We start from the raw sequence: 17,882 nt of genomic DNA, 5'->3' as shown, positions 1-17,882 counted from the left end.
GCAATAATATTGGTGGGAGACAGAAATTGGGTCCAATGGAAGCCTGCCTTGGACAAAATCACTGACGATATCTTGGCTGCCTGGAACCCTCACAGTAATCAACCAACTCTCATCAACCGAGCTTATGCCTCTGGGCAACCCTGTCTAGGAGTAAGCATCAGGAACTGGCATTGGTATGTAAATTGGTCACATTATTCCTTGTGAATTCACCAAGTCAGTAACTTCCATGATTTGGGTTTTTCAGATGTGAAATAAATTAATTTCACATATAAGCAAGGTTCCTCCTAGAGCTAAAATTCTCTAAAGTAGTACAAATATCTAGACATAGGCTCATATTTAAATATGCCTAGGTTTGTATGTATGCAAGTGTGTGTTTCAGAGTTTCTTGCTTTAAAGTACATGTTTTGTGAAAATAGAAACAGCATCTACATCCAGAATCATTAACTAGTGATACAGGAACTGTGCCAGGACAAAAATCAGCAGGAAATCTCATCTATAGCTAATGTTCCCTAAGACAGATGTGGTCTCAGATCTCAACAGCAGAATTGACTCAGTGTAGAGAGGGTCACTGACAACTCACAAGGAAGGGTAAGAACCTGTCAAAGAATATCTGATGCTGGAATCCAAGGCCAGAGCAGAAAGTACAAGCAAGGATCAGCACTGTGGCTGTGTCTGTCTATACACGAATAAATGCTGCCAAAGGTCTTCCTTCTCCCCTTCTAGGTGCTAATATTATTAGGAATTTTTAGCCCTGTGTCATCTTAAAGAAGACATTGATACTTTACTACTTGATATCAGAAACTGTATTCCAGCTCAGCCTTCCAAATGAGATTCTTGCTGTGAAGCCTCTCTGGGCTAAAGGGCCCAAACTGTCAAATGGGTATCCAACCTCTACACACTGGGAATACTGCAACTCAGACAGGCTTGATTGAAATTCCAACTCTGCCATGCACTAGGTGTGACCTTGAGGGAGTTACCAAAACTTCCTGAGCCTCAGTTTCCTCCCCTGTAAAATGGGGATGATAATAATGCCCTCCCCATGATTTATGTAAGAATAAAGCTGCTCTAAGTCAGGTGCTTAGCACAGTGTCTGAAATTTTCTCAGCCAATATTCTTCGTCTTTTTTTTTTACTATGAAACCCTTTCGAATCAATCTTTACTACTAATAATAATATCCATTTTTAAGTTTCTTGACTGTGCTAATCACATTCAATATCCACAACTCTGAGAGATGGGTACTATTTTTATTGCCATTTAAGATGAGGAAACTGTCTCATTATGCTTAGAAACTTATCCCAAGTCAGAGCCCAATTAGAAACCCTGCCTAAGTGCAAAGTCTCTACTTTTAATGATGACTCTATAATACTTCCATCAAATAACCTGTCAACAACACTGAGAAGAGCATATGAGAGGCAATTCTCCTCTCATGTGGCTGAGCGAATGAAGGTTTCCATCTAGGAATTCAATACAAATCTGTGGCTGACAATGAAAATGACTACTCAGTTCCCTGTGCATTTTAAAGGTCAATTCGTTTTTGAAATTTTGTGAGTTTTTTCCCACTGGATTTAATCATTCTTAAATTCATACCATCTTCCAAAATTTGATTCTACAATATTCTCTTGAATTTTAAAACCCAGTTGAATTGAAGGGGGAAGTTCATGCTGTTGAGAAGAAAACTAGCACCCCTGCTATCCAGAAGTGTCTGTAAAGGACTCTTTTGAATATGTAAAGGAATTAGAATATCTCTTAGTATATGTATTACCATACGTATTGGCTACATATATTTGTAGAAACCAGGAGTCACTGGTTTAGCCCCATCAAGTGTCCAATTGGATCTGAAACAAAAATCCTCTTGGAACAAAATAGGCCACATTTGTCAGAAACTGACGCCCCAACTCTGTGTGAGCCACCCCGCCTCATCCCCAGCTTTGTTTTTTTTTTGTTTGTTTGTTTTGTTTTTCCCTACTCTGCAGTCAGCCTGACTTTGGCAAGCAGTCAAGAAGTGAACAAGAGAGATGGAAGTGCTCTGGGTATCTGACCCCTTACTGGCCACTCAACCATGCAAGCTGTGAAGCCCAGTTAAAAAAAAAAAATGTTGCCTTTCTTTTCCTCTCACCCCCTAACGAACTGCCTCTTTCTCTTCCCCACCATCACAGAAGGAAAACAATCAAAAGCATTAGTATTCCCGTGAAAAGGGCCAGTCACACAGGGGATGACTGCAAGCCCTTCGTAACCACTCCAAGACGCTGCCAGGGCCTGAGAAGGAACAAACTCCAATTGCTCCAGTTCAAACTGGTCCTGGCCTGGTCAGACGGAGGAGACAGAGCAGTGATTCACAGCAGGACGTGGTACTTGCAGACTGACCATTCTCTCAGGACTCACTAGGGTCTCTTCTCTGACGAGATGATACCTGGTGTGCAAGTCTCCTTTTAGAAATGCATAGATTCTGCTATATATTTCTTTTCTTGTTGGTCTCCTAAGAACAACTGGAAGCTCTTACCTAACCTGAAGTATCTCCTTGTGTTGCTTTCAGGAATTGGGACACTCACCCAGGACACACTATGGTGCTTCAGTCAAGTGAAAGGCACTATCGAGATTGGGACCACAGAAGGTAGGAGAAATCCCCATACCCTTTTCCTTGCCTCCTTGGGAGTTTGTGCTGGTTTCAAAATTAAACACTTTCATCTTTGCTTTCACGAATCTAAGTCCCCACACACCCTAGAATTGCATTCTAAGCTAGAAATAGATTTAATAATTTCTTTCTCTCTTTATCTCCTGGTTTTTTTTTTCTGTTGATATTTATTTTGTTCCTACCAATGAGGCAGCACTGAAATGAACTTTCAGTAAAATAGGTTTGCAGAGACAGAGGCTAAAGTAGGCAAGCCTTGTTTCAGGATGGTCATCAGCGCTGTAGAATTCTGAGTCCAAACACTTTAAGACTGTCAGCCATAATTCTCTCCCTTCCATTCTATGTGGAGGACCATTGGCAATACATGAAGTGCGGAGGGAGACTGAAGAATTCAAGTCTGGTCATATGACTTATGGGAACATTGAATCCCAATCTTAGCATATAATTGCCTTTCTGGTTCTCAGGAGACTTTCCTATTCCAGGGCCCTTTACCTGGGATAATGCATTAGTTTTCCTCCTCCTGAAGAACTGTTTATTTTTCTTTATTTTCTTCTTTCATAAGCCTGGGCTTGGAGACCCCCATGACTCTCCCTAAGGGTGTCTGCATTACAAAACACTGGATGACAGGCAATTGGAAGGAACTAGAATAGTACTTCTGGGTGTTTTAAATCATGGTTTAGCTCTTCTAGCAGAATGCAGTAGGGCTTGCCTGAAACAGATTTTGCTGCTTTGATGGTAGGTTTAGATTTTAGATGTGGTATAACACAGGTGTAAAACTAGTTTTAAAGAATGATGAAGTGAACAGTTGACAGGATTGAACACTATACTCAAACTAACATGCATAAATGCATGTGAACTTCAGGTCATTCTGTAGCACTTCAATTCTGAGTAAAAAATGATTTGAGCAAAAATTAATCTGAGTAATTTGGAAAAGGTAGTTTATTTACAATCTTGCTATAATTCTTTTGTAGAGAATCTAATAGTGGGTGACCAAAAACCAAATACTCTGTTTACAAAGTAGGAGAAAGCACACTAAAATAAATTAATAAATAAATCTATATAAAATTATATTTAAAATAAATTGACACAATGTTTGCACATATTTATAAGGTAGAGTGTGATGTTTCAATATGTGTATATTGTGTAATGATATCAAACCAAGATGATTAGCATATCCATTACCTCATACATTTATTATTTCTTTGTGGTAAGAAGATTCTAAATCCTCTCTCTCTTTTGAGATATACCATATGATATTGTTAACCTACTCACCCTACCGTGCTAAAGAACAAAACTTATTCCTCAGATCTATTACTTTATATTTATTGACCAATCTCTTTCCATCTTCCTACCACCCCCCAGGCCTCTGGTAACCACTATTTACTATTCTCTACTTCTATGAGATCGACTTTTTTAGGTTCCTCATATGAGTGAGAAAATGTGGTATTTGTCTGTGCCTGGCTTATTTCACTTAATATAATGCCTTTCATGTTTATCCATGTTGCCACAAATATTTTATATATTTATATATATATATAAAACTGTATGTATCTATTCATCTGTTTATGGACACTTAGCTTGTGTCCATAATTTGGCTATTGCTACTAGAGCTGCAATAAACATGGGAGAGCAGATTTCTTTTCTATGTACTGATTTTATTTTGTAAATATAGACCAAGTAGTGGGATTACTGGATCTAATATTATATTTGTATATAGCATCCTCTATTTTTGAGATGAATTGTCAAATAGAGCCTTACAAAAGATCCTTCTAAAGCCCCTATGAAGACAGATAGAAACTATCAATCCCATTTTATGTCACCTAAAAAAAAGAATTTTGAGTGTCTTCTATATGACAGCACTGTGCTAGACATTAGAAATTTTTTTAAAAAGGAAAGAAAAAAAATGACCTACTCTCTAACCTCATGGATCTTAAGAAAAGGAAGCTCAAGTGAATACATTGTTTCAAATCTTGGCCATGATTCAAAATCATTTGAACTTTTTAAATAATAGAGACTCCCAGGTCTCCAAGAGCTACTAAGTTAGAGTTTCAATGGTCAGGGTGATACAATGTGTGTTAGTTTACCCAGTTAATTCTAATGTAGTGGACTAGCATTGGGCATCACAAAGCTAGAGGACTTGTTCCAAGTAATCCATTATTCTCTCACTCTGCACTTAAATCTTAAATCTTGTCCTTGTGACTGGCTTCCCATCAATTATGAGAATTCTGAGTGTTTGCTGTAACTATAGGTCTTACCAATTGCAGACTTATTATTTGCTTAAGACAAATTATTAAGATAATACAGATACAGCATTGGCCATAGTGCTCAATACTTTGTAAGTACTCGATATTTGTAAGCTATTATTATAAATATTATTATAATTAGACCTTCATTCTAAATTAATCTTCACCAAAACCTTATGACAGGTAAGAATTTTTAATCCCACATTACCTATGAGGATATTGAAGTCAAGCAAACAAACAAAAAATATTAAGTACATTGCCAAAGGCACTATAGCTTATAAATGGGTGATGCAGTTTTCAAACCTAGTTTTGGGACTCCAAAGCCCCTGCTTTTTAAACATTGTTTTGAAAATAGAGACTCTGACTTAGTAGTCTGGAATGAAGGCCTGGAACGTGCATTTTACACACATGCCCTTAGATGATCATTATGAATACACGTGAACTGAAGATAGGTTGAAATGTTTACTGTGCATAATACAAAAGTAGCCTGCTTGAACTGACTGTTAGTTGGGTCAGAGTCAGGATCAAAATGACAATCGATCCCTATTTTGTTTGGAAAATGCACTTTAAAATAGTGAATAAAGGGAGAAACTTTTTTAAAAGAAGAATTAGGTTAGTCACAAACACACAGCCACTGGCATGGAGGTTCCCTAGCCAACATATCTTAGATGTCATTTAACCTGCACTAACACTGCCTCAATGGAAGTTGAATATTTGTTGAGTGAATTAATAAAAGACTTTCACTTGCTACTCGTTAAAAATCAGGTTTCCTTTGGTTTAATTGGCATAATCTACCCAAGTTAATTTTCTATACAATCAAAGTCAATAAAAATTATTCAGCTTTCCCTTCCATGTTACTTATTCCTATTAATAGCTTTTTCTATTTCAGTTCTATCACTTTCTAGCTAGTTACCTTGGCAAGCTAATGTCTCCATGCTTCAGTTTTCCTCATGTGCAGAATGGGGATAATAGTATAGTTACCCATTATGGCTATAAGGGCTAGGAGGGGGTGTGTGTGTGTGTGTATACACATATACATATATGTGTATATATTATATATGCATACATATATGTGTATAATATACATATGTGATACATATATAATATACAATATTATATATATAATACATATAAAATATATATTACATATTATATATAACACACATGTATTAATATATGTAACACATATAATACATATATAATAATATATGTTATATATAATATATATCAGACCATTACCAATAGCTTGTTATAAAATGTTCAATTTGCATCTTGGTGCAAGATACTTATGTACATCTTGGGTATCAAGTAGTAGACTAGAATTTTTTCACATGTCAAATTATTCTATAGGGCTTTAAGTGAATTATACTATGAGTTCGACAATAAGCATTTGGTGAGTGCTTACTATATCCAGGGTACTGTCTCAGAAAGTAAGAAGGTTGTAAAGATAAATAAAATATAGTCCAAGTTCTCAAGAAATGCACCATTGAAGAGGAGACAGAGTATGGCCTGGAAGAGTAAAGCATCACATCAAATAAACACAAGGTAAAATGAGCTGCAGATAAAAGTACTTAGGCTAAAGACTACAATGCTTTGACTACCAGAGAGGTAGGAATCTCACACATTTGGTGGAGAAAAATAGACTTGTGGGAAGAAAACATTCAAGACAAACCTTAAATAATTTTAAAAACCATAACATTTATTCTTTTATTTTTCTGATTACTAAAACAATATATTCTCAGTGTAGAAAAGTTTAAATTTAACCAATAAAAATCAGAAAATAAATGTCATTCAGAAACCTACAACCCACAGATTAGCATTGTTAAAAATTTATGGTATATTTTTCTAACCTCTTGATTATGCATATATGGTCATTAATTGATTCAGTCAAGAAACAAGTACTGTGTATCAAATACTGTGCAAGGAATTGCTTAATTTACATCAAACAATATCCATATTATTTTTTTTACCAAAATGGAGTCATAATGGAAATACTATTTTGTAAATTGATGTTTTTACTTAAGAATGTATAGGATCATCTTTCGTATAATAAGAGGTACATATACCCTAGTTTTATTTACCTAGATTTTCAATATTTATAACATTGTTATGAACACCTAATAGTAAAATCTTTACATTTATCCAGGAAAAGCAGTGTGATATAGTGATTAAGAGCATATGTTTCACAGTTAAAAATACCTGGTTCAAATTTAGCTTCACTACTTATGGGCATGGAGTAAGTTGCCTCAAACTTTTCATGATTCTATTTCCTGATATGTAAAATTGGGATAATAAGAGCTATCTTGAAGAACTCTTATGATAATATAATTAGACATATATTTTAAACAACATAGCACATAGACATGATTTAGTAATCATAATTAGCTACTGTGATTATGTCACTGGGACACATTCTCAAAAATAGCATTCCTTGGGCTTTATAGGAAGTCTTATGAGAGACAATGTGGCTTTATTAGAGCGGAGAAGGTGCAGATGAAGAGAAAACAGGTTCCAGGCTTGTTTTGGAGGCAATAGGCTGCATTTTAGGGGAGAAGTAAATTAAGGAATTAAGATAGTTTTCAGGCTTTAGCTTTGAACAACTGGGTGGTTGGTGGGCTCCAGTTACTAACACCAGGAAACCTGAAAAAGAAAGATATTTGGGGAGAAAAATCATGAGCTTTGTTTTGAACATAATTAATATGAAGTAGCTATGAGGCACAAAGTATAAACATCAAGAAGGAAGTTGTATGTATATTTATGAGTCACATATATGTCTTAGAGAGACAGTCTCAGAGATGGAGATAGAACCTGGGGAGGCCTCAGCATGCAGATGGTGTTTGGAACCATTGAACTGAATGAGATCACATAACTTATGCAGATCATGTGGACATGCAGTCAACAAACAATTTTGATGACCTAAACTTTCACTGATATGCTGGTGGTTAGGATACCATAAAAACATTGTTGACTTAGTTGAGTTATTGGAAGACACTTACACATTTAAAGGTTCTGATTTACCATGTGCAATGCTTGTATTTGATTTGCTTAGCAGGCGTATTTCATATAACATATGATTTCATTGCATGAAATTTTACATTATTTCATCATTAGAAGTACTTTATATGGAGAAATTGCCCACTCGATATCAGACAACTTCTTGAGAGTTGGTGTCTGATTTTGTACATGGGAAAAAGAATTATCTGGTGCGGTTTCTGTTTTTATTCCAACTACAGCATATAACCATTTTCTTTCCGATACTGCAATTCTAGGGTGCTTTGTTTGTTCCTCATTCTGCAGTTCTTTGATGTCTGTCAACACAGGTCACTTCATCTTATTCATGGGAAATAATTGTGATATTTATTCTGTTTTGCTACATGGGCATAACATTTTTTTCCTTCCCTCCCTCTGAAAAGATCACTCATGTAGAGGGAAGGATGAGGCATTCTATCGATTGTGCTTTCTAATGAGAGAAAAATATCAATGTGACTGTCGATGTGAGGTGTATTTCATATACCCTAAAGTAAAAGCCAACACCTGTGACTTCCTTGCAAAGAGGAATCCTCTATAACATTTGCAATAATGTTTCATTTTGCATGGATGTTTAAGTAATCCGAGGATTATAGGAATGGTTTTTCAGCTTTCTTTCAGTGATTGTGACTCTTTGCTGTCAACAGAAAAAAAAAAAAAAAACAATTGGGTTGTCTCAAAACAGTATAAAGACTTGTGACCTTCACCTCATTTTATAGAAAGAAGTCCGTGATTGACAAATAACCTTTCTTAGATGTTTAGATGTTTAGTTACAATAATTGTAACTTCACCCCATAGATCTTAGCCTAAATGATAGAAAACGGAATCTTACTTGCCTTGCTCTTCCCACTCCTGAATACAGGGTGAAGGGCTGGCACTGAGAAGAATTCCCATTTCGGGAAGAAGGAATCCTGTCTTTTTGGACAGAAGCTTTCTAAATCAACAACTCAAGGGGATTTTTAATTAGGCACCAATTTGAAATCAGATAATCCCTCACTTTAAACTTGGTTCAGCTACCCAGTTAGTGATCTTAGACAGGATACTAAATGATTTTCCAACATTATTGTGCATATGAATACCCTGAGAAGGATGTTAAAATGCATATTACTAGATTCTGCCTCTAGAGATTCTGATTCACTAGGTCTGGGACAGAGTCAAAGAACCTGCATATTTCACAAGCATCCCAAATAATTATTTTTATTTATTTTTATTTATTTATTTTTGTTTTGTTTTTTTGAGATGGAGCCTTGCTCTATCACCTAGGCTGGAATGCAGTGGCGTGATCTCAGCTCACTGCAACCTCCACCTCCTGGGTTCAAACAGTTCTCCTGCCTCAGCCTCCTGAGTAGCTGGGATTACAGGCGCCCGCCACTACGCCCAGCTGTTTTTTGTATTTTTAGCAGAGACGGGGTTTCACCATATTGACCCAGCTGCTCTCGAACTCCTGACCCGTGATCCACCTTCCTCAGCCTCCCAAAGTGCTAGGATTACAGGCAGGAGCCACTGCACCCGACCCATCCCAAACAATTCTAATAGTTTGATCCAAGAGGCACTTTGAGAAATTCTGTTCTTTCTTTCCTTACATCAGAGGGCTATTCTAAGAGCAGAGAAGACAGAAAATCTGCAGGTGTTTTGAGTGCATTTAAAGGAAACAAGAATGCCAATAAATGTGAGATACTGTGCAGCCGAGTTCTCTGCCTCGGGCACGGAAGGGAGTGAAAACCTTTCCTCTGTGTGTGAAAAAGAAGTGGAGATCTCTTCTCTGCACCCAGTAGGCTACAAGGGAATTTCCTATGCAACTTCACTTTGCATGGCGCTCCAATCTGCCAGAAGAAAAATTGGACTGATTAGGAACAAGTTGTGCAAGATGAAAGCATTTTTTCTCAGCTGTGATGCAGAATGTTTTGATGTGAGAAGGCTTGCTGTACTCTGCAGGTGGGCTGGTGAGAAGTGAAAGCTGGAGGAAGGGAAGCAGGTTCTTTGCATAACACTGAAGGCAAACATCCTGTTCTCTTTGTAAGCATTAGGTAATTAAATATTTCCTAGCCAAGAAAGAGAAAAGAACTGTGACTATTTATTTCTCCTCTTCCCTAATGCCAATCACTTGAAATGTGTTTAATTAACAAATATTTATGGAGCACCTAGTATGTGCTAGGCACTGGGCTGGACGATGAGGTCAGTCATGGACAAAACACTGTTGCTCCCCTCCATTAAGCACTGTACACTTTCCTGAGGGCATCACCACATGGTTTTTAATGACAATCCAATGTGATTGTGGAGAGTACTAGAAAAAGAGTAAGTCACCCAACCCACACTGGGAACAGAGCAGGGAAGGCTTGCTAGAGTAAGATTGGCTAGACTGGAAGCCAATCTGAGACCTAAAGTAGAAACAGGAATTCGCTAGGACTTCTGGGTACATAGACCCACATTTTATTCATGGTTCAATTATTCTCCTGTGCTATTTGCTCAGGTTCCCTGGGTGATCGCCAACTTGGGAGGATGAAAGGATATGTTAATAAGATCTTTGAAAGTGCTGCACAATACCTGGCCAGGGTAAAGTAATGATAATGATAATTCTGTTTAATCAGGCTTCATGAGATCAGACTCCTTAATAATTGCTTTCAACATGTTATCTCATTCCACCTTTGCTGCAACACTAAGATATGAGGCAGGTGCCAGCTTAAGCCCATTTTACGGTGGAGGAAATTGAGACTCAGAAAGTTTAACAACATATCCATTTGCACACCAGTCTGACCTCAGAGTTGGTATTCTCAACTACTGTGATAGAGCACTCCTGGCAAGTAACCTGACACCAAGCAGGGGCTTAATAAATATTTATTGAATGAATATAGCCTTCAGTAACTAATAAATGTCAACCAACCAAAAAACATCAATATTACTGTTAATACAACAATAACGGATATTTTTAAAGAATAAAATAGCTCATTCAAAACAATCCATTATAGATACACAGAACTTTTCTAACTTTAACATATATGGATCATATATATCCTATAATCCATAGGAGATAACTAGAATCGGTCTTATAATCCCGCATTGCAGACAAAAAGATAGTATAGATATTATAGATAGTAGACCTAATTTTCTTCATAAATATGAGGAGGTGAAGGCAGCTAGAAATAAGTCTTAAATTGCCCAAGGTCTTATAGAGTCCAGAAGGCAAATTTTTGAATCCTACACCAGCAATTTTTTTACTGCTCATCTTCCGCTAGACGCACTGACTGTAAGTTTAAGATACGGTTGACTGTCTTGAAAATGCAGGGCACAGGACATCAAGGCAACTCAAGGGAAATCCATCATGCTTTCAAGATGCTTTCACTTGCAACAGAAAACTCCTATCAAAATATCTGGAACAGTAAAAGAATGACCTCTTCTGCAAATATCTACTGAGCACCTACTATGTGCTTGGCATTCTAGGCACTGGAGATTCAATAGTGGAGGGGCTAAATAATAGATGTAATAAACAAGTGGAATATAAAATATGAGGCTATAAATGCAAGAAAATAAACCAACAGGGGTGCAGGGATATGGTGTTCTCTTTTAAATATGATGGTCAAGATTTCATGCAAAAGATGACATTTGAGCAACAATTTGAAGAAGGCAAAAAAAAAAAAAAAAAAAAAGTCATGTGAATATCTGGGGAGTAGAGTTCCAGATAGAGGGAATAGCTAGTACAAATGCCCTGAGGCAAGAGCTCATCCGGTATGTTTAAGGACTGGACTTGTGGCCAGTGTATCTGAAGTTGAGTAGGCAAAGGAAGAAGTTGTGAAAGATGGAGACAGATCATGGCAGACAGATGCAAGACGGGGACCTTATAACCCATTAAAAATAGTTGGACTCCTGCCTGAATGAAATAGAGAGCCACTAGTTGAAAAACGCTCTTTCTAGCAGCAGCTCGATTAAGGGACCACTGTCAGAAGCAGGAATCGGTTGAAAGGTTATTGCAATAATCCAGCGTTTCACATAAGTCACAAGGCGGGGAGCCCCCGAGCTGATGAATTCCCTAGGTGAAGCGCAGCATAGAGGACTCAGATCCTCTCCATCTCCCTGCCTTGCTGTCTTTGGAATGTCAGCTTTGTCCCAAGACAACTGCTGCATGCAATTCTGGGCGTCACACTCAGATAAACCAACAACATCAAGTGAAAGGACATTCTGATTTTTTTTAAAATAAAGAAACCTTTTCCCTCCAATATCCCTAGAAAATTTCTTTTGATGTCCCCTTTGCCACAGTCTAAGTCAGATGCCCACTTCTGTTTTTTGTTGTTGTTGTTGTTGTTTTTTCTTTTGAGACAGTGTCTCGCTCTGTCACCAGGCTGGAGTGCACTGGCGCGATCTCGGCTCACTGCAATCTCCACCTCCCAGCAGATGCCCACTTCTAAGCCATCCATTGGCAAGGAGAATGGGATTAGCCTAACTAGCTTTATACAAATAGGCTTGCATCCGAGTTTGGAATGGGATCATCATCCCTGAGTGGAGGATGCCACAACAAAATCTAGGCTTTGCAGCAAGGAATGAGGATGCGATTCAAAGTAGTCCAACAATAGTATCAGCTACAGGAAAAAGAGACAGATAAGGCTTAACCAGTTCTATTGCTACCGCTGTGCAAAGGGTGGTGAGTTATTGGCTTGTTCTTGGTTAAACATTTGGCTCAGGCAAATCCAGACACCAAGCTTCTCTAGACTGACTTGTCTTGAAGCTGGGGCCTGAGGTGTGTGAGAAGAGCACTTGCCTTTTTGTAAATGTTGCTCATTAAGCAGGCTCAGCATCATCCTACTTACTGCCTATGTTGTTAGTTAATGGAATTTAAAAGCCAAGAATAAATAATTAAGCACATGGACATTGTGGGTGGTTCCTGTTTATTTGCTCAAGGTTTCAGTAAGCATTATGCCTTTTTCTTAGTATATTTATTTTTAGTCTATCATATAGAGCTTTAAAAAAGAGAGTATAACTAACTTTATACCAATTTGGTTGGAGTTAAGGATGTTGAATTTTATTCATCCATTTATTCAGTAAATATATATTGGGCAGTAGGTATTGGAAACACAGCAGCCCTCGAAATAGCCACAGTCTGTGATATTAATGGAGCTCACATTCTAGTGCAGAGGTGGACACTGGAAAATGCAAGCTTACAAAGACACAAGATATTTTCCAATGATGACATATGCTATAAAGAATATAAAATGGGCCTGGTGCGGTGGCTCACACCTGTAATCCCAGCACTTTGGGAGGCCAAGGCAGGCAGATCATGAGGTCAGGAGTTCAAGACCAGCCTGACCAACATGGTGAAACCCCGTCTCTACTAAAAATACAAAAATTAGTTGGGTGTGGTGGCAGGCGCCTGTAATCCCAGCTACTCAGGAGGCTGAGGCAGGAGAATCGTTTGAATCCTGTAGGTGGAGGTTGCAGTGAGCCAAGATCATGCCACTGCACTCCAGCCTGGGTGACAGAGCAAGACTCCGTCTCATGTGGGAGTGGCTAAATGAGGGAATGGGGAATGCTACATTATTAGAGGGCTTTTCTGTGAAGGGTTTTCTGAAGAGGTGACGTTTAAGCTAAGACCCAAATAATGAGTAGAAACCATGTTCAAAAAACCCATGGGAACAGTGTTTAGACACAGGAAACAACAAGCGCAAAGACCCTGGACAGAAGCAATCCAGGCATGGCCAGAAGGAAGGCCAGGATGCCTGGATTGGTCAGTAGGGGAAGTGTCTATGTTGAAGTCGTGGAGGGAAGCAGAGGCAAGTTCAGGTGTGTAAAGCCATGGTAAATAATTGTGTTTTATTCTGGGTACAATGGGAAGCTTTCAGGATTCTAAGCATGGAAGTACTCTGATGTTTTAGGACCTAAATCCTAGGGCATTTCACCTCAATGGAGAATTTTCAGTAACATAATCTTCCTTATAGTTGTATTGTGAAAATTCAACCTCACCTCTAAACTCAACTATTTTTGTTTGTTTTGTTTTTGCTTCCAACGTAGAGGTCTTCATACCTCCCCTCTCGTAGTAAAATCCTGTCTGTGGTCTGAAGCTCACTGTGCTATCTTTGCCCAGGATCACCACTGGAATTTGTAAATGTTACAGTTTTGTTCAGTGCCTAAAAGCAATTTTCAAGGCATTGTTGAGATCACTTAAATTTGGCAGCCTTGAGACCTGACCATGTCCTTTCAGCTTACAGTTTAGGGAACATAAGATCTGTTGTTTTCTCATTTTAGTTTTTACTGTGGATGATATTTCCATAATTTTATTAGCTGTTTCTTAAGGGCCATTATTATCTATTGTTTCATGAGTGATTTTTCTGATTACGATTTAAAGCAACCTTTCCCAAAATTATGGCACAGTCATTTGTCCATGTGCACGTCTCACTCTACACCATTAATCAAATATACCAGGTAATTTTATGTTGACAGGTCTATACCAATGATATTCAAGCACTAATGATTTCCAAATATTGATATTAAGTCCCTATTTTCCAAGGAAAACTGATGGCAATTTTTTACAGCTTACCATTCACACATGCTTCAGAATTTATGTGCCTCTTCTTTTTTCAGTCAATGATTCATGTAAAGCACAGCTTCTCATCAGACATACCTGAGAGAGAATATTTTTCTAAAAAGTATTTTACAGCATGCTGAAGATGTCTTTTAAAAAGATTGCTCTTTAATAGCAGATTAAACCAAATTCAGGAAACTAAAACAGAAAAAAATAAATAACAAGCTTTATTTTAAAAACAACTCTGATATTACTGTTTAAAAACTTGCATTTTTTTCACATAAAGTAATACTCTTTGTGTTTCTAACAGAAACTTGAGAGCATTGGAAAGACTTTACCATAGTTAAGAGAATGAACTATGAACAGATGGCCTGGGTTTGAATCCCAATGAAACGACTTTCTGTGTCACCTTGAATAGATTGCATAACTTTATTTTGATTTAAACTCACTTTACTCCTCTGTAAAATGGGAAAATAGTAGTTTCTCCTTCATAGGCTTGTCATGAGGATGAAATAAAATAATCTAAACAAAGCACAGCACTTGACACAGAGTGAATGCTAAGTAAATGTTAGCTGTGATGCTAATGAAAACACAGATAACAAGAAAATAAAAATGACTCGTCATTCTACCACCCAGATCATTATTTTTTTAATGTTTAATATTTGCTAAGTTTAGTAAACGCTCTCTAAATGAACTTAAAATGGCCATCAGATCCATGTGTTTACTGAAAAGATTATTTACACCTGGGTCCACACAACGATTACACTTCATCTTTGGGAAGAGCAATAAACACCTGTAGAGGGTTCTACGAGCAAGTGGAAGGAAATTACAGACAGCAAGTTGTCTCCACATTATCAACAAACATGAACAATTAATTACCACTTCTTACACCTAATCCAAGTATTATTTACCCACATGATGTTAATGAGCAAATAGGAAACTGTGCGATTAAACACTTAGATTCATAGCATGTTGGAATTTGAAGGAATTTCCTTTGAAGGAAACTGGGAGATCTTTTCTGGAAGATCTGCCCACTTATAGACGGAGAAGGTGGAGTACAGAAAGTGAAACAGACACAATGAAGTTATGAGTTTCCTCTTCCACATTACCACTTAATGTTTCCACCACTCAGATTCCCCTGTGGCATTATGGGATAAGAGTCTCTTTGATATCCCTTCCGGTGGAAAGACAAAATATTATTCAGCCTGGAAAAAGAAAGCAAGCCTGTCATTTGTGACAACACAGATGAATCTAGAGGACATTATGTTAAGTGAAATAAGCCAGGCGCAGAAAGGCAAATGCCAGATGATCTCACATCTGTGGAATCTAAAAAAGTCAAGCTCATAGATCAGAGAGCAGAGTGGTAATTACTAGGGGTTGGGGTAAGAGGAGGTTGGGGATACAAAGGATACAAAATTTCAGGTAGACAGGAGGAATAAATTCAAGAGATATACTGTACAACTTGGTAACTGTAGTCAATAAGAAAGTATTGTATACTTGAAAATTGCTGAGTAGATTTTTAGTGTTCTCAGAAGTAAATAATAAGTATGGGAGGTAATGCATATGTTAATTAACTTAGCCATTCTAAAATGTATACATATGTTTAAACACCATGTTGTATACTATAAATTTAGACAACTTTTGTCAATTAAAAATAAAAACCTCCTGACCACCAAGCAGATGTTAGCATTTTCTACCTCTATTGTATCAGCCAGATGTTTTCTTTAACCTAGGTGGTGATCAAATGCACAAATACGAAAGGAGGAAAGACAGTAGCCCTCCAAGGGCCTTGGTGTGGTCTTTTGGCCAACACCCAGGCTAATCACAACAGCAGAGTGGTTCAGGCTGTGTATTTGGCTGTTGATGAACCCTGGCTTCCCTGGCCTTCTTTAAAGCCTTCCTCAGAAACTGCTGACATTTCCCAGTTTCTCGTGGGCAAAGGAGGCTTGATGATATTTAAAAAAAAAAAAAAAAAAAATCATGATTAGAAATGGCTTTCTAGTAGTCTAAGAAAGGCATTAAGACAGGAGCTATGTCTATCTTATTTGTCTATTACAGTGCCTGGCACTTATTGAAAACTCGATAAACTTAACATTGAAGAAAAATGATAGTCAGCACCGAGCACATCTAACATGCCAGGTGCTAGGCTCTTGGTGTGTCAAGCACTTTTTAAGGTCTCACTTTTTAGCAGAGGCTGCATGACACCGTAGTGAAGAACACAGGCTCCAAAAAGGCTCACCCAGGTTTGCATTCCAACAAATCTGCTATATGAGTATGGTATTTAATGTATCTGTGCCTCAGTTTCTTCATCTATGACATGGGGATAATAATTGAAGCTACATCCAGGGCTCTTGTGAGGATTAAATTAGCTAATACATGTAAAGTATTTACAATGCAGCATGGAATACAGTCAGCATTCAATAAATGCTTGCTCTGTCATTATTAGTGTTAGCACTAACTTACTCACTCCATAGGCCCTGTAAAGGAGATATCCCAATACCTAGATTTTGGCAGAGGAAACTGAGATTTGAAGAGCTTAAATGATTGAATGGTTCCTCCAAAACTATCTTTAGTCACCAGAAAACCTATGATTTAAACCTAGAAGGTAAACATTCAAGGGAATCAATAATATTCTGTGTGGTGGGTAAGAGAGCAGGCTTAACCACCTGACTCTGGAGTCAGTCTGTCGGGTTTGATTCCAGCCCAAATCAGGACCCTGTTATTACCAGGTGTGGGTCCTGGAACAGGTTATTCTGAGCCTTGGAGTCCTGAGAATAATACATCCTATCTCACAGGGGTATAACAAGATTTAAAGGAGATAATGCTTGTTGGCATTGAGCTCATGGACCCACACTCACCAGGCGCCCCATAAACTCTTTCATTTTTGTCAATAGTAGCAATGGCTGTAGTTAACTCCAGTTGCTTCCTCCAAAAGCCCTCCCAAACACCCAAGAATCGTTCTTGGCTCTGCCTTCCTAACTTCCTTGAACACCCATACTCATGCACTCTATCACTAAGTCATATGCCATTTTCCCTCTTTTCTCTAAATAGGTCAGTATCTCCAATCCCTCGACCTTGCTCCAACCCCATTGCCACTATGTTACTTTGGACACAATCTTCTCTTCTCTGGATATTGGAGCAGCCTCTTTGGGTTACTCCCACTCTCCTTATTGTCTTGACTACCTCCAGTCTGTTCTTCACACTGTATCCAGAGTAGTATCTCCAGTGTGTACATATGTCACTTGCCTCCCAAAAAGCTTCATTAGGTTTCATTGCTCTTGGGATATCCCCAGCCTCACTCACCATTCTCCTCATGTACTCTCTGTTCCATGTGTCCTCTAATGCCATATCCCCTCCTCCAGCACTACACACATACTATCCCCTTTGCCAGAAATATTTTCACACTCTCTTTTTCTGGCAACCCCGGTTCATCATTCAAATCTCAGTTTTGGTTTCATTTTCCCAAGTAAGCCTT

At 38.0% G+C, this 17,882-nt stretch overlaps 1 long non-coding RNA gene across 1 annotated transcript; it reads left to right on the top strand.

Annotated features, from left to right (window-relative positions):
* The first annotated feature begins 2,235 nt into the window (after window positions 1–2,235).
* On the top strand, window positions 2,236–11,548 carry LOC144329573 (uncharacterized). The gene is made up of 3 exons (XR_013394939.1): window positions 2,236–2,413; window positions 2,534–2,611; window positions 9,488–11,548. It is a non-coding gene; the product is annotated as an uncharacterized LOC144329573 (long non-coding RNA).
* The last annotated feature ends 6,334 nt before the right edge of the window (window positions 11,549–17,882 follow it).

The sequence above is a fragment of the Macaca mulatta genome, chromosome 6 (assembly GCF_049350105.2).
Source record: "Macaca mulatta isolate MMU2019108-1 chromosome 6, T2T-MMU8v2.0, whole genome shotgun sequence".
Taxonomy (NCBI): domain Eukaryota; kingdom Metazoa; phylum Chordata; class Mammalia; order Primates; family Cercopithecidae; genus Macaca; species Macaca mulatta.
Note: the sequence above shows the minus strand (reverse complement) of the source record. Positions and strands in the feature narration are given on the sequence as shown.